The sequence below is a fragment of the Phyllostomus discolor genome, chromosome 5 (genome assembly GCF_004126475.2).
Source record: "Phyllostomus discolor isolate MPI-MPIP mPhyDis1 chromosome 5, mPhyDis1.pri.v3, whole genome shotgun sequence".
NCBI lineage: Eukaryota > Metazoa > Chordata > Mammalia > Chiroptera > Phyllostomidae > Phyllostomus > Phyllostomus discolor.
This window is the reverse complement of record NC_040907.2, coordinates 94,201,589-94,229,094: the sequence shown is the minus strand read 5'-3', so window position 1 is coordinate 94,229,094 and position 27,506 is coordinate 94,201,589. Positions and strand designations below refer to the sequence as shown.

Sequence of the window (27,506 nt, the reverse complement as noted above, 5' to 3'; positions counted from 1 at the left end):
AGTGTTTTGAGCAAGTAAATGACAGGATCAGATTTAAATTTTAAAAAGCTCACTCTGGCTAGAATATGGAGACTGTTACTGTGACAGGACACAGCTGAGCAGTAGCCATTCTTAGGTAGGAGCTGACCAGCAGCCGTTCCCAAGGCAACGGCCGTTATCTCAAGGCCAAAACACTGACCTTCACTTCTGCTTCTGTATGCTTGCTTTTAGCAGTTGTTCCCCCCCTCCCTTTCTGCCTGTGTAACAAGTATATAAAGAAAACTCCAGCTTGAACTCGTTGCTCAGAGAATTTGGGTAGTTAACCCCTCTGAGCCCACGTGTAACAAAAGTTTGTGTCTCGCCATCTCCCCCCGCATGTGAATTATTTTCCACAACATTTTGGTTCCCTGTCCAGGAAACCCACTCACGCGAGCAGGCATTTTGCCTTTGGTGAAGGCGACCAGGGGAGTCGGCGGGGGAGCCCTGCCGCAAGGGAAGGAGCATGTGCCCTGGTTGTTTCTGGCTTCCCTGGGTGGAGACTCCTGTGCCGCGTCCCTGACCGCTCTAAGACCTGGGTGGAGGGAGAGAGATGAACCACGAACTGTCGGAGGCGCCAATGGGAATCGGTAAGTGTCCCAGGGTCCAGACCCGAGGCAAGAGAGAGCTTGATCACCTCTCAACCAGAAAATTCAGGAGTCTGGGCCAAGACCCAGATCATCGGACTCCTACTCGGGGGAGGAACAGTTATAACCTCTGTGTGTGGCTGTGTGTGTGAATATATCTGTGACTCCACGAGCCAGCAAGACTTAAGTAGTCTGATCGGGCCCTCACCTGTGGCAGGCTGTGAAAGATCCCCTTTTCCTTTGTTTGTCTGCGCCAATCGGGAGAATTCATCATGGCGGGGGAGGTTCTGCCACAGTACAATATTGCATGTATGTTGGAAATAGAACAGCAAGCCACGTGTGTGTGCCGCCATCTTGGGTAAAATGGAGGACGAGCCACATGAGTGCCCCCACCATGGAGGGTGGAGCGTGGCTGGTTGTTGTCATCTTGGATGATGGGCCATGTGACAGCCCCCTCCATCTTGGAAATGGGCAAGGTACCAGGCTAAGGGTTCTCTTCAGATTATAGGCTGTATGCTGCTGCTGTGTGGGCACTGCATCAGTCTGGTTCCCTGTGTAACTGGTTCTGATAAGAATGGCTCTGGTTCTGAAGGACATGAACTGAGGTTCAAGGGTAAACACCTGACCTGTAGGGTGTTTGCAGAGTCTGAGCTTCAGAAAACTGCAGGATGTCCCTGAAAATCTAGGGAATTTTAGTGGAAGGTACCTGCAGTGCCAAGAACTTTTGGCTGCCACATGCTGAGTTTAAGTATAGTCCTTCCCAGTGTGGGAAAGGAACCAGGATTAAAAGAGAAGGATGGTTAAATCTGGATGCAAAAATTATGTGTAAAGGTTGTGAAAGTTTTAAACCTGGAGTAGAGGAAACCTGAACTACTTGTTTTCTGGTTTCATGGAAAAAGAGCAAATTTCTCACATTGGTTTTGTTTCTGATCAGGAACCTGTACCTGAAGACCTAGGAAAGGTCACCTGTAACCGGTTGGGGAGCATGGCTTTGCCACTGGGGACCCAGGAAGGGTCATTTGGGGCTGACGAGTGCTTCAGCCAGAGGCAAAGGGGGCATGTCTCTGCCAAGAGACCGGACCTGAAGGAGCATGTCTCTGCGAGGCACCCATGGACGCATAGTGGTGCAAGAGAATGCTTCTACCTGTGTATTATTCTGGAACTCTATATGTTTTGGATTTCGCTCTGTATCTGCTCTGAAAAGGAAAGTGAGGATTCCAGGGAAGGTTGAAACTTCACACTCTGTAGGAAAGTTTGGGGAAGCCTGGTGGATATCAGAAGGAAAAGGATTTTCCTTCACGCTTTGTATTTTTCTCCCTACCTGATCCCTCCAGAATTTGGCATTCTGAAGGACTGAGCGATAATATAAGGTTTCTTTGCATTAAACCACTAAGACCAGTCGTTAGTAGTGGTTTTGTTAACCAAGACTTTGACTGGAATGTCACGCCCGAAGGAGGCATGTGTGGGTTCTGTTCGTCACCGGAAAGCCCTGAGGAACTGAGATTGACTTGTGAAGCGAGAGTACGCCCACGGAAAAAAGGCCTGATACTTTGGTTGGTTGTGTGGTTCCTGGTAGTCTTTCCAGGGAAGGAACGAAGGTTGCTTTCCTGAAAGATGGCCAAAAGGAACCTGTAAGCACAACGGAGGCCTCGAGGATGTGAGTGAAACAACTGGTCCAGGCGAAGCCATTTGGCGGATGTGTGGCTGTGCTTCGGTGCCCCAAGCGGGGGCGGACTGAGAAGTCAATCTAAGGGCTGCCTGTGTGAGTTCCAGCAAAGTAGACTCAAGGATCACAAGTGATCCAGGCTGCTCTTGGTGTGTTTATGCAAACGAACAATCAAACTTAAAAGCGGGACTCAAAGTAGTCCCTCTAATAACAGTGAGGGTGATCTTAAGGAGAAAAATTATGGTTTGAGGAAAATACAATACTCAGTATGGAACATCAGAAATGGCGCAACCCCGTGTCTTGAAAATTTGCTTTTCGATTTACAGGCACAAGGGATCTGTCAAATTGCCACTGGTAAATATCATTGTAGCAAGGGCCTTGTAACAAGATGTCTTCCCCAAAGACAGTCTCCCAGGCACAGAGACCGGCTTGGGAATTTCTGTGTAAATTAGCCTGTGTGTTCTTCAGTTTTTGTAGGGCAGATGCCTAGAACCTCATTACCTGAGTGACTGCCGGTAATCCAGGCCTCACTTAAGGAGCCCATTTTCATCATCGCCCCCTGAGATTCCATGGTTTGGCTGAACTAAGTGGTTGGGTTGGTGAATGGTTTGGGCGGTGTGTGGGCTTCACTTTAGAACGAACTTTGCCTTTTCTATCTTGATGGCTTGAACAGAAAGGGCCCCAGACATGTGAAAGGAGGGAAATCAATCCTAACATATTCCCCTCGGCCCGAGTGAAGTAGAGTGGGCCACAAGAGTTTGGGATAGGTGTAGCGTGCCTTGTACACCTTCCTCCTGATAAGCCATTCTTTACGTCAGCCCTTGCCTTTGTCATTGAGTGGTTATAATGCAATTGTGCCTTCCAACTTTTTCCAAATCTGTCACCTCCAGAATATGACCAGGATGCCAACGGTCCAGTAATGCCAGCCTTTGGACACCGAGCCTGAGACTTCCTGGTGACAGCCAACTGACCAGGATTCTGTAAGGTCCTTCCCCTTACAGGAAGGACTCCCTCCATGCTGCACCCCCCCCCCACCTCCTTTCAGGGCACCCCTGACCCATGGGTGGGTAGAACAACGCCCATTTCCAGCCGGAAGCAGTTACAAGAAGATGAGACCTTCGTCCATTGTCCTTTATAAGATTATAAAGTGGGTGTAAATCTGAAAGGAGGGATGGTAACAGGGTGCAGCCAAGAGGGGAGCCTGATTGGCTCCACACCACAGGGCCACACCTGCCCAGAATCTGGCAGCTGTAGCCAATTGTGAGAGGAGCCGGAAATAGGGCTTTAGAGGAAGATTGGCGCTGGGATATGAAGCGAGACTCGGCAGGCATTGGAGGGGAAGAACCATGCGCAGCCCTGCAAGAGAGAACCACACAGCTTTAGCAGAGTGAAGGCTGTCGCGGCCCTGAGGGAGAGAAACACACGGCCTTGACAGAGTGCAGACTCCCGCAACCGTGAGAGGGAGAACCACGCGGCTCTGGCCGAGTGGGGACTCCCGTGGGCCAGGAAGGGAGGACCGCGTGCCTTTGCCAGAGTAGGGACCCCCCCGCAGCTTTTGGAGATACGGTACTCTGGACTGGGCAAAGGGGGAAGGAAGGAAGGACTGTGTCTGTTTGTGGGTGCTTTAAGGGACTTTAGGATTTTTGGTGAAGACATTAGGCCCCTCCTTTAAGTTTGCATAGCATTAAATAAACGTTTCCTTTCCTTTTCACAAATCTCTGGCATTGAGAGACGTCTTTCCTCTGGCGGCGGACATAACGGACCTGGGGGCTTCTTTCAGTAATAGTATATCGTCCCAGGCCCCGCTTGTTTGTTCTGTAACAGTTTTGGGCGACCCAGATGGGACGATAATTGTCCGTGGCAGACCGACCCCCTCAGGTGCGAGAGAGTGAGACTTCATGTCTCCACACTCCTCCAGAGGGCATTGGCCGCCTATCACGCCTGGAAAGGTGAAAAGGAAATGAAACGGAGGAGAGCAGAGACGTGAAAGTGTTTTGGTTGAAAACTTGTTTTCTCTGTGCCTTTTTTTTTTTTTTTGGAATAATGGAGCGGGAATTTTGGATAATGGATCTGGAAATACCTGGTCTTTACGCCATCTGTAACCTTTGCTTGCTTTGTTTGAACTTTTGCTTGCTTTGTGGGAACTGTAAGAGTAGTCCTGAGCCAGTCCCTAAGTGGAGCCCATTGGGTAGAATCCTAAGGGATTGGGAGAACTACTGTGCTAAGTCGACATACAAGATTCCCTTGACTAAGCAGTTAATGGTTCATTATTGTAACATGGTGTGGCCTACTTATGTTTTGGGTGATGAGCTGAGATGGCCAGTGAATGGTTCTTTCAGTTACTGCATCATTGCTAGATTCAAACAGTATTGCAGGCGGTATGAACTATTGGAAGAGTTACAGTATCTTAATGCATTTATAATATCGCACAACAGCTTTGTGCCAGAGACAGAGAAGCGTGTGATGGTCCAGAAGGGAAAAGTGGTCTCAGAACCCCTCCCTGATAGTCAAACACAGGAAGAGAGAGAGAATGAGGAGATAAACCTCATTAATTCTCTGAACCCAGGGAATGGGAGCTCGCAGACAGGGGAACTCCAGTGGTGCTGCGACCTCCCCAAGAGGTGGGGGTCGCCACGACTCCCCAGCCCTTGCAGGTGGGAGAAGTCTCCACCACAGATTCGCGAGTTGGCTCCTTTAGCTATCATCACCACCATATGCGAGGGGACCCCTTGGCTCTCGAAACCAGAGGTGGCTGGCCGGCGCCATCTTTACAGGTGGGTGCATCCTGCATTCTGCCACCACCTTCACAGGTGGGAGGGGCCTGCACACTGCCTGCCTGTGGGGCACCTTGTAAAGCTAGTGTAAGCCCACGAGAAAAGCCTGGCACTTTGGTTGGTTGTGCAGTTCATGGCAGTCTTTCCAGGGAAGGAAGGAAGGTTGCTTTCTTGAAAGATAGTGAAAAAGGAACCTGTGGGCACAATGGAAGCCTCAAGGATCTGAGTGAAACAACTGGTAACGGGGGAAGCCAGATGACGGACATGTGGCTTTGCTTCTGTGCCCCAAGGGGCAGACGAAGAAGTCAATCTAAAGGTTCCCTGTGTGAGTTCCAGCAAAGCAGACTTAAATATCATAAGTAATTCTGGCTGCTCTTGGTGTGTTTATGCAAACGAACAGTCAAAATAAAAAGTGGAACTTAAAGTAGTCCCTTTAATAACAGTGAGGGTGATCTTAACGAGAAAAATTGTATTTCAAGGAAAATCACAATGCTCAGTATTGGACACCAGAATGACACAGCTAACTGTCTTGAAAGCGTTTTTTTGTTTGAAAGTTGAAACTGGTTTTGTAATATCATCAAAGGTGTATTACAGGTATGGAGGACCTGTCAAATTGCTATTGCTGAATGTCATTGCAGGAAAGACCTCGCAACTGATTGGCCTCCCCAAAAGACAGTCTCACAGGCACAGAGACTGGTTTGGGGACTATTGTGTGAATTAACTTGTGTATTCTTCTATTTTCATAGGACATATGCCTATGACTTCATTACCTGAGTAATTGGTTGCAATATAGGCCTCAGTTAAGGAGCCCATTCTTCATCATTTCCCCCTGAAACTCAATGGTTTGGCTACACTGAGTGGTTGGATTAGTAAGCAGTTTGGGCAATCTGTGGGCTTCACTTTAAAATTGATTTTCCCTTTTCTGTCTTGATGGCTTGGACAGGAACTGTTCAGATATCTGAAAGGAGGGAAATCCTAATATATTCCTGTCAGCCCAAGTGAAGTATAGTGGGCCACAAGAGTTTTGGATAGGTGTAGCATGCCTTGTACACCTTCCTCCAGATAATCCATTCTTTACCTAAGCCCCTGCCTTTGTCATTTAGTGGTTATAATTTAATTGTGCCTTCCAACTCTTTCCAAATCTGTCACCTCCAGAATATGACCAGGATGCCAACAGTCCAGTAATGCCAGCCTTTTAACACCAAGCCTGCAACTTCCTGGTAACAGCCAACTGACAAGGGTTCTGTAAGGTCCTTCCCCTTACAGGAAGGACTCCCTCCATGCTGCACCCCTCTTCAGGGCACCCCAGACCCACGGGTAGGTAGAACAATGTCCATTTCCAGCTGGAAGAAGTTACAAGAAGATAAGACCTTCGTCCATTGTCCTTTAAAGGAATTTAAAGTGTTTGTATATCTGAAGTGAGAGATTGTTGCAGGGTGCAGCCAAGAGAGGGGACCCCAAATGGGCATTTAAAATGGGCATCTAGAACTCAAGGCACCCAGGAGATTTTAAGATGTCTTCACCCCTTCCCCCACATGTGTGAATTGGGGGAGGGACACACAGAGCAAGAACATGCAGGGCTGTTTTGTACAGCAACAGATTTACAGGTAATCCATGGCATAGTCATTTGACATACTTACAGCCTTCAGCTGGTCACTTAGGTATGCTGAATAGCTGTGGCCATGCTCTGGGCCTGGAAGATAAAGAAAGACTCCCCCCACCCAAGATGTGACTGGGAGGCAGGTCCCCTGAGTTACAGCACCTGTATGGGAGCTCAGCGAAGATTGGCTCCATTACATGGGGCCACACCTGCCCAGACCCATGATGGCAGCTGAATGAGAGCAGGTACTGGCCTGTTCAGGATCTGCAGGCCATCAACGAAGCAGCTGTCACCCTCCACTGGTCATCCCAAACCCATACACCCTCCTGAGCCAGCTTCCCCCAACAGCAATGTGGTTTACCTGCCTTGATCTGAAGGATGCCTTCTCCTGCTTTTCTGTGGCACCTTCCAGCCAACCCATTTTTGCCTTTGAATGGAAAGATCCACACACAGCGGTCAAGACTCAATTGACCTGGACTAAATTGCCCCAGGGGTTTAAGAACTCCCCAACCTTATTTGGGGAAGCCCTAGCAGGAGACCTGAAGCCCCTCACTAAGGGGGGCCTGACCTGACAATTCTGCAGTACATGGATGACCTCCTCCTGGTGGCCCATCCCAGGAACTGTGCTGAGAGGGAACACACACGCTTCTGAAGCGCCTGGCTGAATTAAGGAAAGAACACCGGAAGCACATCCTGAACACACTCCTACTCTTCACGTCGAGTTGCAGAGGGCATGTGCTATGTATCTGAAGTGCCCCCACAGCCATCTGCGCAGTCCTCTGTCATGGCCCTTCACAGTGCTCCATCCGGTTCACCTGCCCCAGCAGCCTACAAGCTTCCTCAGGGTTCTGGTGCAACACTCAGCAACCAGTCTTGTCAGGAGTACTCACAGTATGATCAGGGGCATGGACGGAAAATGGAACCTTAGCTAAATTCTACCAGGAAACTGGGCTGCCCTGGACAGACTTATTGACACTAGCATTGCTTAGGTTGCAGGAGTCACTCCTTGGATCCACTACAGCCGGGCCAAAACAGCAGCAGATCCCAAGGACCCGAGGACTAGGCCTGCGCCTAGAATACCCACACTGAGGCACCAGAGGACACCAGCCAGTAAAGAAGACACCAAGGAATGGACTATTGTTCCTCAGGGTACCTGACTTTAATTGGCACTTTCACAGGAGGATTGGGAATTAAACTAGTGACTGTGGCCCCTGTGGAATGGAATTCCCGCAGAGCGGGTCACCCTAGAAATAGTTTATCTCTGTTTGGTCTCCGCATTTAGATTTATTGTATGCTTTGCTTAACAAATGTGGCCCCTGTCTCAGCCCAGCCTGCAAATGTAATACCCCCGGGCATAGAATTAAGCTTAATGGTAGAGTAGTCTCTTACTATCTCCCAGGGTCAGCTTTCAGCTCCTCCACTGACATGTCATTGGGTTGCGTTCAGCCACAGCAATCCCTCTGCACTTGGGGAGGGGAGGTATACCAGAGGGGGTAACATTTAGGACCATAGAATACCAGACCCGGAGGTGTCAGGCATATGGGACCCTGTATCCTCCAGACCTTGGTCCAACACCTAGGGCCACAGTGACTCGTAGAGCAGCCGCCAAAGTGCTAGCCCTCCAGCGGTACCAACACCAGTATCAGCAGTTGTAACCCTCCCAAGGACCTCAGCCTTATAGCCAGGTATATAGCGATGCTAAAAGGGATAAAACACCTTACAGCATCAAAGGGGGGAATGTGACAGGACATAGCTGAGCAGTAGCTATTCCTAGGTAGGAGCAGACCAGCAGCTGTTCCCAAGGCAACAGCTGTTATCTCAAGGCCAAAACACTGACCTTCACTTCTGCTTCTGTATGCTTGCTTTTAGCAGTTTCCCCCCCTCCCTTTCTGCCTGTGTAACAAGTATATAAAGAAAACTCCAACTTGAGCTCATTGCTCAGAGAATTTGGGTAGTTAACCCCTCTGAGCCTGCGCATAATAAAAGTTTGTGCCTTGCCATCTTCCCCTGCATGTGAGTTATTTCCCACAACATTACCACACAGTTCAGAAATATTTCCTCAGATACAGCTAGCTGTGGTTCCTTGGTGGTGGTGTGCTGGTAAATATTTAACAGTTGTTTTTCTGGGGGAGGAGTAAGAGCAGATGGTGGTGGGGAATCCCAAATTGATAGCATCCACCCATTTCCACGGTGTAAAGTGTCCTGTGTAATCAATTTAAAGCTTCCAACATGACGTCACCAAGTATAGAGTGTGGAAGAGATACCATGCTAGTCCCTTCCTTTCCTGAAAAACATGAGGGGCTATTAAAAAAATATTTCTCAAATGACCAATAAATTTAAGGCTTTTTCTTTGGCCATTGAGAAGTTCTAACACAGGAGAGGGCTTTAAAACCCTTCCACAACATGACAAGCATGGCCAGGCTTGCATCACTGATAACATGGGAAAAATAGAGCACTAAGAGAAATGTAAAAATCACATGAGTTTAATAAAAGGCTCTTTATAAGCCATGGAAATATTTCTACAGTCTTCTGTGGTGTAGGACGCCATTCGAAGAGCTGAACAACAAGTCCAATATTATGCCTTGGCATTGATAAGTTTTCTGCTCTCTTGACCTACAGGTTAAAATTTTTTGGAATTCTAACCAACATATTAAAAACAAAACAAAATTGAAAATCTCACAAAACTCTAGGCTCAGAATACTGCCAGCCTAATGCCTGACAAAGAAAAGGGTTTTATGCAGCATTTTAACCATGAACAATAAGAGTTTAGAAACCCAAACACCCGACTAAGGAAATCTGCATTGCTTGAGAGCCAGGATCATTTCTTATTCACTTTTGCATCCATAGTGCCTGAGCTTGGGGCCAGGTTTGAAACAGAAGTTTAAAAAAAAGATAGATGTATAGATAAATAATTTATAAGTTACATAAAAGATATGTCTTTATGATTAACTTTGTAATTGTCTATTAAATGCTGTCTTATTGGCTGAACTTTAATGTAAATATTAGCATTTTCAGAAAAGGATAGCTTATTAACTCTTTACTTTTAAGTTTTAAATAATTTTTATTATAGAATGCTCGTATTTCTCCTCTAGACCTAAAAAATCAGTGAATTTAAAAAATATATCATTATGCCCAATTCACTATCTGACAATGGGATTTTTGGAACTCTTTCCAAAGATATCTTAACATGGTAAGATGATGTTTATTATATAACCCATATCCAGTTTTGCCTATATTAACAGCTTACACTACTATGGTACATTTTTGACAATTAGTGAACCAATACATTATTATTAACTGAAGTCCATATTTTACTGAGATTTCCTTAGTTTTCACCTAATATCCCAGGACCCCATCCAGATACCATTTACATTTAGTCATAATGTCTCCTAAGGCTCCTTTTGACTATGACAGTGTCTTAACCTTCATTGTTTTGGAATACTTGACAATTTTGAGGAGTACTGATCAGATATTTTGTTTATTATTTTCAAGACAGTCCTTTTGATTGGGATCTGTCTGACATTTGTCTTCTACTTAGACTGGGTAACTTCAGGGTTTTGGGGAGGGAGACCACCAAAGTAAAGTGCCATTCTCATCATATGATATCCAGGGTAAGTACAATTAGCATGACTGACTGTAATATTGACCTTGATCATCTGGCTAATGTGGTTGTTGTCAGATTTCTCTACTGTGGAGTTGCTCTATTTTTTCTACAGTCCATTCTGACAACTCTTTTCAAAGAAATCACTATGCATAGCCCATATTAGGCCTCAGGAGCTATGTGCCCCTCTCCTTGAAAGTCGATTATCTGCATATATTATTTGGAAATCCATTACATGAGAGATTAGTCTCTTCTCCCCCAATTATTTATTTATTCAATTATATCAGTATGGACTCACCAATACTTATTTTTTACTTTGGTTTCTAATCTAACATTATTTCATTTATTTTGTTCAAATAGTTCTAGCTTTGGCACTTGGAAGCTCTTTCATTTGGTTCCTGTGTCCTTTTGTTATATTTCCATTATTGGCAGTTTATTTTTTAGTAATTTATTACTTTCTGGCACTACAAGGTGCTCCAGCTTTATCTCCTATATTTCCTGAGCAAGTCCTGGAATCAGCCATTTCTCCAAGAGTCCTGGTCTCTTTTACTGGAAAATTGTGTTAGAAACCAAGGTGTGGGCACCAGGGGTGTTCATTGCTTCTGGAATATCATTGCTCCCAGGCCCTCTCAGCTAACAGAACAAGGAAATAGATGTGTATGTGTGTGCACAGCAAAAGTGGATTCATACTAATATCTCCAACTCAATTGTTTTACCACACAGGTCATTCTAATGTCATCTCCTTGCTTGTTTATTAACTCCCATTCCAATAGTAAAAAATAAAACATGGTTCTTTTTTTAAACTTTTTTTATTGTTGTTCAAGTACAGTTGTCTCCATTTTGCCCCCACCAATGGCCCTGACCATCCCAGCTTCCCACCCTTGATCCTATACCCCTTTGGTTTTGTCCATGTGTCCTTTGTACATGTTCCTGAAAACCCTTTTCCCTTTTCCCCCCATTTTACCTTCCCACCTCCCCTCTGATTACTGTCAGTTTGTTCTTAATTTCAATGTCTCTGGTTATATTTTGCTTGTTTTGTTGATTAGGTTCCACTTATAGGTGAGAAACATGATTCCAACCACCCATAATTCATTTTCTTAATTTTCAATTCCAGAATACATGTATAGTGGTTTCAGAGTTATTCACTCATACTTTCAGTAGAAACAATTCAGTCAACTAGAGTACAGCACATAAGTGTAGTTTCCTTTGTCTTTTGTCTTATATACATTAGAACTGGCTTCTGTCATGTAGAAATATGCAGTTAAGTTTCTTCTGTATCTTTTCTTGGCCTAATGGATCAACCTTTTTATCGCTGAAAAGTATTCCATACTATGGATTTACCACAGTTTGTTTGTCCATTCACCTACTAAGGGACATTTTGGTTCTTTCTAGTTTGGGGCAATTGTGAATTAAAGCTCCTATAATCATTCACAAGCAGATTTTGGTATAGGCATAAGTTAAATCAATTGGATAAGTACCTAGGAGTGCAACTGCTGGATCTCATGGTAAAACCATGTTCAGCTTTGTAAAAAACTCCCAAACTTTCTTACAAAGTACCTGTGCCACTTTGTATTTCTACTAGCAATGAATCAGAACTTCTTTTGCTCTTTATTCTCATCAGTTTTAGGATTTTAGCAATTCTAATTGGTGCAATGTGGTATCTCATTCTTTTTATTTGCATTTCCCTAGTGATGAATGATGTTGAGTATCTTTGTGTTTATTTGCCATCCATACATATCTTTTGATTAGATATATGTTCAGACATTTTGCCCATTTTTTAAATTGTATTGTTTTTCTTGTATTACTATGTTTTAATTGTTCTTTATAAATTTTGGACAGACATTTTTTTGCCAAATGTATATTTTGATATATTTTCTCCCAGATATTAGCTTATCTTTTTACTCTTTTAAGAGTATCCACAGAAAAAAATTTAATTTTAATAAAGTTCAACTTTTCAGTATTTTTTTCATGAATCATACTTAGGTGTGATACCTGAAAACTCATCAGTTCAGGGTCATATAGATTTTCTCCCACATTTTTTTCTAAAAGTTTTGTAATTTTTCATTTTAAGTTCATTTTTTGTATAAGCTATAAAATCTGTATTTATGTTCTTTGGAGGAGGTGGGGTATATGGACTTCCAAGTGTTCCAGAATTATTCCCTGAAGAAACTATCCTTTATTCACCAAATTTCTTTCACTCCTTTATAAATATATCCCTTGCTCTTCTTCTCCTTCTTGTATCCCTATTATACGGATATTATTACGTTTCATATTGTCCTGCATTTCCCTTAAATCCTCTTCATTCTTTCTGAGCCTCTTTTACTTTTCTTGCTCTTTCTGGGTGCTTTTTTCTGCCTTGTCCTCCAATTCACTGATCCGATCTTCTGCTTCATTGAGCCTGCTTTTGATTTCTTCTACTGTGTTCTTCAGTTCAGAAATTGTATTCTTCATTTCCTCTTGGCTCTTGTTGATTTTTCTATTTCCTTTTTCATGTTGATATCATTTACAGTGAGTTCATTGTAGTTTCCCTGTAGTTTCTGGTAATTCACTGTGAGCTCATTGAGCTTCCTGATAACCATTTCTTTGAACTCAATATCTGATAGTTGAGTTGCTTCTCTTTCACCTAGCATTCTTTCTGAGGTTTCCTCCTTTCCTTTCATTTGGGGATTGTTTCTTTGTCTTCCCATTGTTTGTGAGACTCTTCTTGTTAGCTTCAGCTTCTTAAATTGATCTGTTCTGCCTCCCTGGGTTTATGGTGTGAACTTCTGTGGTAGAACTCCTGTGAGATTCAGTGGTACAGTCTCCTTGGTCTCCCTGGCTCACTGGTCTTGGGCTGTCATTTAAGTTGGCTCTGTGTTTGTCTTTGGGATTTGATTGTTGTTGGGTCTTTCTTTGGCGAGTCCTTCCCACCAGCTGGTTAACTGAGGGTCACTCTGTCCACCACCTCTTGTATTTTGGTGTGCTGGTGTGGGCATGTTGTGTTGAAGCTGGTTCTTCTGTGTGTACAAGGTTTTGAGGATTCTCTCTTGCTCTTGTTCAGTTGTTTGTTCTGGGAATTTCTTGACTATTTAGTTGTGTTTCCAGATAGGTCCTGGATTGAGGTTAGTGTGACTTCTGCTCCCTCCTTCACCTTCTTCTGTTATCTATTGGTGGTTCCTTTGTTGTTGGGTTTCCTCTTCCAGTGGGTATCCTTGTGTTCACAGCTTCCACCTGCTTTTTTTGTGATCAGTTGGAGGGGGAAGGCAAGTGGTTTAAGACAGCAAAAGTGTATTCTAAGATATTTACAGTAGCAGCCAGTGCAGAAGAGATTGGAGATCCTTTGGCTATGTATAGTGTTAACCATGATATTCCACCCAACTAGCCAGTTTTTAGAAAGTGTGGAAAGAAGGTAAGACTCTTGTTGGGGAGGGAGGGAGGGATTGTGAGTTGGATCTAGAAAGCAGTGAGTTTGTGGGAGTTCAGATTCTGAGGTAAGGTAAGAGTAAAGGATAGAAAGTAAGTGTAGTGTGTGAGAGAATAGCATTAACCACAACAGTAATAGAGTTTGGGAAACTGTGGAGTGGGCTAAGATCTGGCAGGGCTGCTGTGTAGTATTTACAATTGTATGGAACAACTATTATTTATAATAATAATGCAGCAACAATCATATAACAGAACCTATGTGATCTGAATAACAAGAAGATTAAGTATAGGACCTTGAGTAGTGTGCTAGTGGAACACAAGTGAAGTGAAAGACAGTAGATTAACAATACACTGTGAAAGAGAGAATGAGGGAAATCAGTCAAACAATACAGTTTAACCAGCTAAGGAAAGACTAAACACAAGAAGAATACAAAAATACTAATAAGATAAAAAATGCTAGAATAATGAAAAATAATAATACAAATATGCAATAACTTGCAGGTTCTCTGTAATAGCAAAGTGAAGTTTGTCGTATTGTCTCAGCTGTTGGGATGACCCCTCTTTGAGTCCAGACTGGTCTTTTTAAAGTTCCAGGTTTTTTTTGTCTCACTTGTGGGAATTTTTTAAAAAAGAATAAGGAAGGAAGAAGACATAAAATGGGAAAGAAATGAAGAAGGAATAAAACAAGAAAGAAGGAAAGAGAAGAAAAAGGAGTTGAGAGATAAAAAGAATAATAATAATAAAAATAAAAAATAAAGAATTACTTTTTTAAAAGCCTTTTGCTGGTTTCAAGCTGGTCAGACCAGTTTTGCTGGTCTTCCTGGCTGCAGCAGGCTGAGGGGCAATTGGTTTCACTTTTCTCCCTTTCTGATCAGAGTCTATCAGCCTCTAGCCTAGCTCTTCAGCAGCCTCTGGTCCCTCTTGGCCATGAGAGTTTGTGCAGGACCTTTCGAGCCACCTTGGGAGCACTGCCCAGCTGGGTGGGGAGGAAGCTGGAGTGGCTGCTGCAGGAGAATTCCCCAAACAGTGTCTCTTTTTTCACTTTTTTTTAAATGAGAAATTCCTCCTACTCAAGCCTGCCACTCCATACAATGGCCTGGCCTCTCACACAGCCCTATTCTTCAACCAGACTAGAGACTATTGGGGTCAGGGGCCATCACGGCCCAACTCTCAATTCTCCCCAGCTGGCATCCACAGACTCTGTGGGTGCTCACAGCCCCTGTGCATTTGCCACTTAGTCCTTAACCCTCTCTCTGCGACTTTGAACAACCAGGTCTTTCCCAGTGCTGTTCAGATCTCGTTTGGCAGGGAAGGGAGCCTTTGACTTGACTCTCTCCCAAGCACCCTGTGGCAGGTGCCGGGCCTGGGGCTGCAGTCACCCTGGTCTCCGCACTGGTCCCAGGGACCTTATTGTCCTGAAGCACTCTCCATACTATCTTATTTTTCATTGTCCTTTACAATTTTTGGTCTTCTATCTTCATATATGCTGGGGTACTGTTGGCTGTTTGCCCTGTTCCTCTGTAGATTAAGTTTTTCTCCCATGTGTAGGGGGAAGTGGAATCTGCTCCCTCCTACCTCGCCGCCATCTTCAATCCTCTATGGTGATGTTTTATCATAGTTAATTTGCATTTCTGTAATGGTTAATGATGTTGTATATCTTTTAATGAGCTTCATTTTCTCTTCAGTGAAATATCTGTTCACAACTTTTGTCCACTTTTTAATCGGATTTTTTTAACTATTGAGTTTTGAGAGTTCTACAAATGTTAGTCCTTTGTCAAATATGCAGTTTTCAAATATATTCTCCCCATCTGTAGCTTTCATTCTCTTAAGAGGGCTTTCATATAGTAAAAGTTTTTAGTTTTGATGAAGTCAACTTTAACATACTTTCCTTTATGGATTATAGTTTTTGTGGCTCATCTGAGAAGTCCTTGCTTAATCCTAGTTGCCTAGTTTTTCTTTTATTATTTCTAAAAATTGTGTAGCTTGAGATAATTGCATTACCTATTTTGAGTTAATTTTTGCATAAATTGTGAAAGTTAGGTTAACGTTCTTTTTTTTTTTCTTTTTTTTACTATAGATGTGTACTTGCTCCAGCACTATTTGTTGAAAAGCAACATTTTTCCATTGGATTTCTTTTTCATCTTCATAAACAAAATGAGTTAGAAAGTTATGTAATTTTATTAACCAATGTCGCCCCAATAAATTCACTAAAAAATAAATGAAAATAGTATCCTGAAAATGAAAATAATCCTACGTAGGCTCATGCTTACTCTTTCAAGATCCCCTGCCTCTTTTAATAATGTGAGTCCTTCGAAGGAAAGGGGGAGGAATGGTTGATGTCATTTCTAAACACTACTTTTATTAAGATAAAGCAAAACTTAAAACTTAATTGCCAATAGGTTTATAGTGGATGTTTTTTAGTTGTGAATTAGTCAACTAAGGGCTTTGTGAAATAATAGCTATTCAGAACTACCACTGCAAATATGGTAAACAAATTATAAATTCAACAACATAGACTATGATTCAAGATTAGGCCAAAGACTCAAATAGGCATCAAGCAAATAAGATTCTGAATGTATTTTGATGGTGACAGTGACAAATTTTTTAAAAGGACTTTGATTATAATACCATATAGAAAAAACCAGCACAGTCTGTTAATCTAATTGCTCAGGTTTTCAGTAATTTGTATCTCAATATTTTTGTTTTTTTTGTTCACTTGTTTTTTACTACTAATTACTAATTAAATGGTAAGTGAATATGAAAAAATCAGTTGTACATATTTGTGTGCATCAATTTCTGTGTTCCCTATTTTGTTCAATTGATTTATGTGCCTATCTGCCCCTAATCACACCTTGATTACTGTACATAAAATAGGAGTTATAAAATCAGGTAGATTAATTTATTCTTCTTTATTTTTTAAATTATTTTTAGTTATTTTAGTTTCTTTGAATTTTATATAAATTTAGAATAAACTTATATATATCTAAAAAATCTTGCTGAGATTTTGGTAGTAATTTCATTAAACCTGTGTATTAGTTTTTTATTGCAGCTATAATAAATTACCACAAATTTAGTGACTTAAAACAACCCTGATTTATTTTCTTATGGTGTTGGTGACTGAAATCAGTTCCCCTAAGATGAAGTCAAGGTATTGACATGACTGAATACTTTTAGAGACAAGGAGAAGAGAATCTGTTTCTTGCCTGTTTCACCTTTTAGGAGCTGTCTACATTCTTTGGTTGCCTCCTCCATCTTCAAGAGACATCATTCTCTTGCTTCATCATCCTCTCTCCTACTTTCCCTTCTGTGTCAAACATCCCTTTGACTTCTTCTTATGAAGTGTTCTTAAGGACACTGTGATGACATTTTGGACCCATAAAATAATTCAGGATAATCTCCCATTCTCAGTGTCCTTAACTTAATCGCATATGCAAAATTCCTTTTGTTATATGAGGTGATGTTCACAGGTTCCAAGAATTCAAAACAATATCTTTGAAAATTTTATTCAGCCTACTACAAATACCAGTCATTTATTATCTTGGATCCTCCAATCCATAAACATGATGTGTCTCTCCATTTACTTAGCTCTTTTTAAATTTCCTTCATTATCATTTCATAATTTTTATAATATAAGCCCTATATATTTTGCAATATTTATACTGAAGTATTTCTTATTTTTTAACAATTATATGTAGAATTGTATTTTTATTTTTGGTGTCTACATGTTCATTGCTAGTATATAGAAATATAGTTGACTTTTTCCCATATAAAAATTTATAACTACCTTGTTTTCACCATGAAAACTTATAATCTTGGTCTTTCCTTCTTGCCTTTGCATAAGGCTGAGAGACATTAGCTACTTTGATGTGGACCCCAGGAATGTCACCAACAGCATGACCTTTGTGACCAAACCCAACAACCAAAACTCTGTCATTTTCCTCAATAAAATTCAAACAGCTGTCATTGGTACAAAGTCTATAATTTTTTCTTTTTAGTTTTTAATCAGCTGGATTCTGACACACTTCCTGAGAGCTGTTTGGCTTCAACCCCTACTTTTTCCAGTACAGGTCCATTTGCTTGGGAAGTGCCTCCAAAAGGACTGACCTTCAAGGATGAGCCAAAGTGGGCTTTTTTATACTGTTTATCATGACACTTCTGATTGCATTGGTGGCTACAGAGCCTCCTGGCACCATGAAGACTACAACACTTGGCCATCCTGCCAGAGCCATAGGCATGAGCAAAAAGCCAGTTGAGTTTTGTATGTTGGTCTTAAATGTGTGAGCTTGCAAAACTTTCTGAATAGTTTATTAGCTTATTAGAATTATTAGTTTAGGAGCTTTTATAGATTCGTTAAAATTTATCACATAGGTAGGTCATCATATCAACTACAACTAGAGACAGTTTTATTTCCTCTCAGCTGATCTGTATGCCTTTTATTTTATTTCATTTCCTTAATGCAGTGAATAGAACTTCCAGTACTCTCTTGACTAAAAGGCAAGAGAGAACACTCCCTTACCTTGTTTCTCATCTTAGGAGGGAAGCATTTAGTCTCTCAACATCAAATGTAATCTAAGCTGTATGGTTTTTCTAGATGCTTTTTATCACGTTGAAGTTGTTCTCTTTTCCTATTTTTCTGAGCTTTTTTTTATGATGAATGACTTTGGGATTTTGTCAAATGCTTATTGTTCATTGAATGATTTGATTATGTAACTTTTTATTCATTAGCCTATTAATATGGTAGATTATATGGATTAATTTTTGAATATTTAACCAAAATTGCATCACTGAAATAAACCCTATTTGATCATGGTAGATAATTATTTATATATATTGATGAAATCTATTAGTTAATACTTTGTTAAAGTTTTTTCACATATATTTTTAAAGGCTATCCATCAGTATTTTTTTTTATGTTCTCCCTTTTTCTGGTTTTGGAATCATAGTAATACTAGATTCATAAAATGAGTTGAGAAGTATTCCCTAATCTTCTATTTTCTGGGAGAGATAGAATTCATATTAATTCTTTAGACACTGGTAGAATTCTCCAGTGAAAGTATCTGGGCCTGGAAATTTCATTCTGGAGAGTTTTTAAATTATGAATTCAATTTCCTTAGTTATAGGGCTATTTAAATTATTTTATTTTGGGTGAGTTGTGGTAGTTTGTGCTTTATAGCAATTGGTTCATTTCATTTAAGTTGTTAAATTTATGTATTTCAGTATTACTTCATTATCTTTTTGATGTCTAGAATCTCTATTGATAATCAATGGTATTTCTGATATTGTTAATCTGTGTATTCTCTCTCTTTTCTTTATCAGGCTTTGTAGGAGTTTGTCAACTTTATTGATCTTTCAAAAGTCAGCTTTATATTTCATTGAGTTTTCTGTTTATTTGTTTTCAATTTATTGATTGATGTTTTAATCTTTTTATTTTCTCTACCTACTTGTCTCATGTTTATTTTGCTTTTTTCCTAGATTCTTGAGATGTAAATTTAGATTATTAATTTGAAATTTTTTATTTTCTAATTTAAGCCTTTAGTGATATAAATTTACCTGTTAGTATTATTTTAACTGTGTCCCACAAAAATTTGCTCTGTGGTATTTTTATTTTAATTCAGTTCAGTATACTTTTAGAACTCCATTTTTGTTCATTGTAATGTTTTTAAGTGTATAGATAGCTTTTTTGTATAGATAGCTGTTTTGATGTAAACATCACAGCCTACTGGTATCAACATCTTGACAGTTTATGTGAAGTGTAGAGTGCTCACTACCATTTATATCCATTTACTTCCCCCCAGTTTTAATATAATTGTCTTAACCACATCTTCTAAATACATTTAGAACCACATCAATCATCAAACATAATTAGAAAAGTCAAAAAGAGAAGGAAATGTTTTTATTTCTATTTTACTCTATCTGTTGTCCTTCCTTCCTTCCTTCCTGGTATTCCAAGATTCCTTTATTATTTCTTTATTTTTAGAGAACTTCCTTCAACCATTCTTTTAGGGTAGGTCTGCTGGTGGCAAATTACCTTCACTTTACTTCATCTGAGAATACCTTAATATCTTTTTTATACCTGAAAGTTGTTTTCATTCAAATATTATTTCTGGATGACAGTTCTTTTATTTCAGCATTTGATAATATGCTACTTCCTCCATGGTTTCTGATGAGAAATCTGCTAACGTTTGCATTGTTTTTCCCTAAGGTATCTTTTTAATTATTTTCTTTGTCCTTGGTTTTCAGAAGTTGGACTTGGTATGTCTTGTAGATTTTTGAAGATTAAGCAGTTTGGGGTTTGCTCAACATCTTGAATATGTAGGCTTATGTTTTTGGCAAGTTTGGGGAATTTTTAGCCATTATTTCTTTAAGTACCTGTTCATCCCTACTCTTGATATTTTCTCCTTATAAGACTTTGATAAGACAAATGTTAGATGTTTTTGTTATAGTCCCACTGGTGTGTGAGCCTCTATTAATTACTTCACGCTACTTTCATTCTGTCATTCATATTTGGTAATTTCTACTGTTTTATCTTCAACTTCACTGATTTTTTTTCCTTTGTCCCCTCCATTCTGCTACGAGCCCATCCATTAGGTTTTAACTTTTTTTATTTTTATATATTTCAGTTCTAAGTTTTTCCATTTGGCTTACTTAGACTTTCTATTTATTTTCTGTGAGATTTTTTAATTTGTTTCAAATGTATTTGCAGTTGCTATTAAAATATTTTTATGATAGCCACTTTAAAATCTTTGTCACATCATTCTAACTTCTCTATTATCTCAGTGACAGCATCTGTTGATTGTGTTTATTTCATTCAAATTATGGATTTCCTGGTTCTTGGTATGGTGAGTAGTTTTTAGATTGAAGCCACGACATTTTGAGTGCTATGTTATAAGATTCTGGATCTTATTTAAACCCTCTACATTGCCCAGCTTTCTGTGACACTACTCTGACAGGGAAAATGAAAGGAATGCTACCTGATTTCATTATTGCCTGCTAGAGATAAAAGTACAGTTTCCCCCACAGACATTGTGGGAAGTCAGGAGGAGGGAGGAAGAGGTTCCTCACCCTCCAGCTCCTATGAAAGTTCCAGCTGCCCCTACTTGGCATTTTCTGACACCACGTAGGGGTTTGGGCCCATTACAGTGTGGTAAGGGTGAAAGAATGGGGTCTTCATTTGGCCTTTGCTTGTGCTGCTGTGGTCAAAGTGTTTTCTGTAGTTGGAGTAGGGTGGTCATTGTCTGAAAGCTCTCTGTTCAACTAAGCTGCCCTTTCTTGGTGCTTTGGTGGACAAGGCAGACTCCACCAAAAGTCCCATCTGTTGGGACTTTTTCTTTTCTGAGTCTCTTGGTGTTTCTGAGTTGCTGCCTTCTTCAGCCTGGAGTCTGCAATAGATAAGGCATAAAGAAACCCAGGAACTCATTGCTGTGTAATCCCTTGTTTCTCCATGTCCCCAACTAAGCTAATTTCTCTCTGTCTTTCAAAGATTTTTTTAAGATTTTTAATTTATTTTTTAAAGAGAGGGGAAGGGAGGGAGAAAGAAAGGGAGAGAAACATCAGTTTGCAAGAGATACATTAATCAGTTGACTCTTGCATGCCCCCAACAGGCATGTTCCCCAACCAGTAATCGAACTGGTGACCCTTCAGTTCACAGGCCAGTGCTCAATCTCCTAAGTCACACCAGTCAGAGCCATCTCTCAAAGTATTTGTATGTTTGTTTTATATATAATCTCCAGAGTTTTTAGCTGTATATACATAGTAGAATAAGGGAAAATGTTACTCCATCTTTCCAGATGCAGAAATTCTATTGACTTTTTTATTATTTGTTTTCTGAGTGTAAATATATGCATGTTCACTAGAGAAAATTTAGAAACTGTGGAAAGTTTAAAAAATATCTATGATTTCTGATGTGTTCACCATTAGCATTTTTTTACTTATAGATTTTAAAGTTCACATATAATTTATAGATTCATTTTTCTAAAAATGACAACTATAAATTCATTTTAATATCTTATATTTTACTTACAACATATGACTACAGTATTTTTCTGATAGTCTCTGAAAACATAGCTTTCAGTAACTTCATAATGTAACCAATATGGCTGGATTTAACCACTACCTTATTTTAGAAATGTACTTTTTTCTAATTCTCCATTTTTCTAGATAATGTTATAGTAAATATAATACATATTACTAGTAAAAGTTGCTTATTAATATTTATAACTAGATAATGTTAAAATAAATACACATATCTTATTTCACTTTAGATTACTTTCCTGAGATAGTCTTAGAAGGTATAAAGGTATGTGTCATTTTAAATTTCTTTAAACACCTTGTCAAGCTGATTTCTAGAAAGGTCAAATGCATGTGCATTCCTTTCGAGCACAAGGGCCTCTGCCACCACCACCAGCTTTGGGTGTTCTCACACGTAAAGTCTGCCATGAATGACTTCCACAAGGAGATTGAGGCCCACTTTGCTTTTATGGAATAATGCAGTGTGAGATTTGGGGAGAACACCAGATATCAACCAATGTAATACTTTCATTTTATAGATAAAAAGACAATAACCAGAGAGGTGTGTGTGTGAAGGAAGAGTTTCTTCAAGCCTGGAGTCACAGCTGCTTCTTTGAGCAGAGGTCAACACCAACAAGCCCTGGAGTGTTGCTTAAAATCTTGTTCCACACCAGTTTAGACACACACTAGTTATTTACTGTTTGTTAATAGCCTGGCAGCAAGGAGTCACAACACTGTGAGAGAGGGAATGTGAAATTGCCAGCCACTGAGAAATCTGAAGTTCTATTTTCATAAGGCAACTATAACATCTAACCGATTATCAACCTCGCTTCCTGATCCTTTCGAAAAGAAGTTGAAAAGGGACTAGAGGTAGTGAATGAATTTCAGAGACTTGGGTCAAAGTTCTCACTTCCACTTCTACTTGGAGAATTTATAAAGTGGTTCTGGGCTTCAATGATTTATCTTCAAACCAAAAAAACTGGATGTTATAACCTCGGATGAAGCTTCCAGCTTCAGTGTTTGATTGTCCCACTATGGTTAGAAAAAGCCAGCAGCCAGGGCAACCACCAAGGTACTCCAAGCAACCCCATTCTGCCATGGTTTGCAGAGTGTCATCCACAGAGGCCACACTCCAATTCCTAGCCACCCCATAAAATCCACCATGCTTTCTGACCATTGTCAGAGGAATACAAGTCTTAGCTCAGCTGATGAGGACAAAGGTGGCTATGGAACACAGGATACAATTATTTACGTATCTCAGGTTCTGAGCACAGGGTAAAGTGCAAAGTAGGGCCATAGCTTGTCACAGAGTCCTCCAGGCCTTGGCGGGTTTATTGAATGGATGAAGTGTTTGTGACAGGGCCCACATTCCAGTCAGTGTGTTCACAGCTCCCATTGCCTTGGGGACTGGGGCCAGGCCTCTGGCCAGTGCTGGGCTGGAGCTGAGATACATTGCAGCCGTGTTTTCAGAGTGAGTTCAGTGGGTCTGACAAGACCCACATTTCCAGTCAGCAGTCAGCCACACACAAGATTACCTGTGAATGGAAACTGTCACCATCTATTTCTGCTCAGATTTTGGCAGCCGCTCCACAGGACAGTGCATCATTACAGACGTAACTGAAGTCAGGCTTCCTCTCTGCAGAGAACAGTGTTCGGACAGACTGTCCATATGGAGCCACTTTTCCAAAGCATAAAGTTAGCCTAGCTGCCAGGAGAGACATTTTGGCATCAGCAACATTTTCCTAGGGGTTGGGGAAGTTTTAACAAGTTGGTGGTAGAGCACTTTTACCAAGCAGTGCAAATTGGGCTGCATACACAGGGCTAGAACTGTGTTGGAAGTGCCTACATGGTTCTGGAAAAATATAGTAGCCATACTTAATAGGAAAAAAAAAAACTAGAATTGAGGGTGGTGTATGGAACTTCTTGGAAGTGAAGAGACAGAAAATATCTGTATCCTCAGCCTTGACCTGTACTCTGGCTGCCAACTGGACAGCTTCACTGGCTTTTCTGATGTCATCTTAGATTCAAATGATCCAAAATTGAGATCATCCTTCCCCAAACTGGCTTCCCTTCCTAATTCTTCAGTGAAACCACACTTCTAGACAGCCAGACCAGGACCTTAGGGAAGATTTTAATTTTCATCTTTGTATTGAATTTGTCCCCAACCGTGCTGGCGGTTGTCCATCTCTGGATGTCATTTTCTCTGATCTTTATGAGTTATGATGTCAAAGTCATTGCTCACAGAAGTGTGCAAAAATAAAATTATCATATAAGAAAAAGAATTTCAAAAAACTAAACCAAAAATTGGAAAACACCAGGGGATTTCCCATTGCTTCATTTTGCAGGCACCAGCCACACCCAGAGTGACACCTACATGGCTCCCGCGGCATCCTGACCACTGCCTTTCTGGCTTTGAGCCTGTCCTTGCCACTGGAGCCTGTCTTGTACATCCTTCTAGCCCACACCCCTGACCTGCCCTTTCCTGACATTTGCTATTCCTGTTAATAACATGCTCACTCATCCTCCTTCCTGCCTCCTGAAATGCCCTTCCTTTGCCCTCTAAACTCAGCATCTTTCAAATCCCAACTCAGCTGTGCAACCTTTGTCTTATAGGGGTTCTCTTGATTTGTACCTGTCCTACAATTCTGTTGTGCCTCCAGCAAGGACATGGGAGTGGTTATAAGTTCAGGCCCCAGAACCATATGTCACTTAGAAGTGCTGGCTGTGCAAATTGGGCTAAGTCACCTAACACTTAGAGCCTTCATTGGCTTATCTGTAAAATGGGAGTAATAATAATACCTAACATAGAATGGGGAGAGAATTAAATAGGATATTGCACACAATGTGCTTATTATGGTGCCTGGCAATTTATTAATCATCCAACAAAATTTATGTTGTCATTACTGTACTTTCTTGTATTCTCCCATTTCAGCTTTTCCTTGTTTGTTTGTTTGTTTGTTTGTTTTCATGTGGCCATCTTGTCCACCCCATTAAATTGTAAGTTCTTGAAAGAAAAGACAATGATGTCTTTCTATTATGTTCTTCCCTTGTTGGCATCTGTTCACAAACCCCCTCCCCCCCCCACACACATTGGATGCTTCTAGATAAATACTGGGAGCTGAGTAAATCATGGGTTGACAGAATTGAGATCTATGTATGCAGCTCTCACTATCTGTAGTGATGAAACATGGGCCCTAAGGGAAAGAGGAAGGGCTGCTACCAGGAAAGGCAGTGAGGGAGTTTTCCTCAAAGACAGTTATTTAATCAAATGTTACCTCAAGGAAGGATAGAATAATGTGATTTGACTTTGGGGAATTTATAAAATAGGTAGAACAACTGGTAGGGAAATAAGAGCTCCTAGATTCACTATTTTGGACAACATGTGAGACAGAAATAGAAGAAACAAGAAGAAAGAAGAGTAGCAGAAAAAATCCCAAACTATAGCACTTGGTGATGGCCATTTGATGATTTTATCTGATGCAGGAACAAAGTACTCAGAGGACACTTTCATTTCAGAATAGTAATTCCAGAACCATTTCTCACCAAACAAAACTGAACTACAGATAAAGTTGGAAGAGAAACCAACAAAAAACAACAAAAAGTGAGTTGGAGACAGGAAAAATGAAACCTGAAATACTTTTATCATGCCAGGCCTTAAAATGAAAGACCAGTATCAATACCGTCAAAGCCCTCACTAATTTCTCAGTCTGGGATTTATTCAAGAGTTAGAGTTCCTGCTTGTCCTAGTGTTGTTTTAATCAAGCCTTAGGGCACTGGTATTATCTCTTCAGATTTAGTCATTTCTTCTTCAAAGATTGGCTACATGGCTACCAGGAAAGGCAGTGAGGGAGATTGGCTACAAAGATTGCTCTGTGATTCTCAGCAATGTCTGCATTAATCACTAACCCACAGCTCTCTCTCCCCTACTCCCCAGCCTGAGGATGATGGACAACCAGGTCCTCCTCATCAATTAACATTGCCAGCCCCTTCCACAAAGGGAGTAAAAAACTATTAGAAAGGCATATATTTTGTATAAAGACCAATGATTTTGGCTTCAAATCAGAGAAGCAGGAGAAAAAAAATTTTCAAGGGAAAAATCCCTCCACTAAAACACAAACAACAAAACAAAATAAAATCAAAAGTGATAGAATAACTGTTTACTCAATAATGCAGAAGTCTGGTTTTTAGCTAAACTCAGAGTTGGTTAGAGATGGACGTGGAAGAGTTTGCATCCTGGCCTGTCCTATTTGCACAAATTTCCAGTCAGACTGAGCCAATGAACAGTGAAAGAAATATAAATGATTGTTCCTGGGAAGGCTCCTGAGTCACACCTACTTTTAAAAATGTCAGTTTTCAAAATCATGTTTGTTACCACCGTAATGAGAACTCAGTACTGAGCAGGAGCCACTGCTTCATACTACCGTGTAAAAAGAAAAAAAAAAACGACCAGAGGGAGAAATGTGCTGTAGTCTAATCTGGGGGGAAATGGTGCCGTCATGACTCCATGTAATCCTAAACTATACCCAATGTTAAAGTTTTAAAAGTTTTATTATTCAACAAACCCAAAAAAACATTTTTGGTAAGTTTGAGACCTTGGCACATCTGTGGGCTTAAAATGAAACAGTCTTTCCTTTGTCCCAAAGAACTAAGCCCAGAAATTAAATAGACAAGTCTTAGTTATCAGGACTATCATCTACTCTTTCTCTAACATTAGTTTTTGGGCTAGCTTTGGGCCATCCTCTCTAACTTCAGGCAGAGACTACAAGGGAACAAAGCCCAACTTTACAATTCATCTAAACAAGGTATAACTGAGATGGCAAATCTTCTAAAATGCAAAAATTCAAACAGCTCCAAACAAGAATCTATTGCCAGCCACACCACACACACACAGTGCCTTGCAGAGCCAAATAGCAATGCCTTTTAGATAATATGCTTCACTCCCACACACGATGAGAATTGTCAAAATTACAGTCTCCAGGTCATTGCCAGTGACCATAAAGTTCTGCCTTTCCCTGGGTCTAAGGAAAATATGTGCTTGGTAGCTTGCCAGACATTCATTGTGCTGCCAATGTTGGAGCCAACAAGGGTGTCTAAAAATGTGCAAAAGTGTGTTCTCATCGACTGCTTGGCACAGACTTTGCCTGCCTGAGGTAGGGGACCTAGAAATTTTCCAGAATCCAGTCCCCAGGTTAATAGAAACTAAAGGAATAATTTCTGGTGCTTATTTTGACTCTGCCAAGGTTAAATTCAGTTATGGTCACTCTATCTCCAACTCAAGTACATCCTTAATCTTAAGATTTTGGAAAGGTTTGGTTCTTATGAATTAATATGTATCAATAAAATCCAATGTAATATAATATGTGGGGTATATATCACATGATGTGAATATTATATATTAGCAAAAGAATATTATTAATTATATATTTCTGAATAATACTATGTTTATATTAATTGTATATTATTATAAAGGTAATATACTAATTATAATATATGGATATAATATTATGTGAATATTCTACTGCATTTCTGAAAATTGACAGAAATAGTAGTTGATGCTAGGTACAGCCATTCAGATACTACTGGCTGATGGTGCTACTGGCTGCTAGAGCTTGGATGTCAGCCCTCTCAGGGAATTGCTTTTGGCAGAAGACAGCAGTGTTACCCAAAGTTCATATTTTCTTCCTAAGGAGAATCTGCACCCAAATGACTGTTGCTGTGGTGGTGTTAAATCTTGGTCCCCTTATCCCAACTTGGGACAACTCTGTACAATGAAGAGCATCCTGTGTGGTAGATGGTACCTTCTTCCTTTACTTGGACCTGCACCTTTCTCTCCCTCACAGCTGTTACTCCAGAG

At 40.6% G+C, this 27,506-nt stretch overlaps 1 pseudogene; it reads right to left on the bottom strand.

Annotated features, from left to right (window-relative positions):
* Positions 1 to 17,417: 17,417 nt before the first annotated feature.
* Positions 17,418 to 17,860, bottom strand: LOC114496984 (annotated as a pseudogene).
* Positions 17,861 to 27,506: the final 9,646 nt, after the last annotated feature.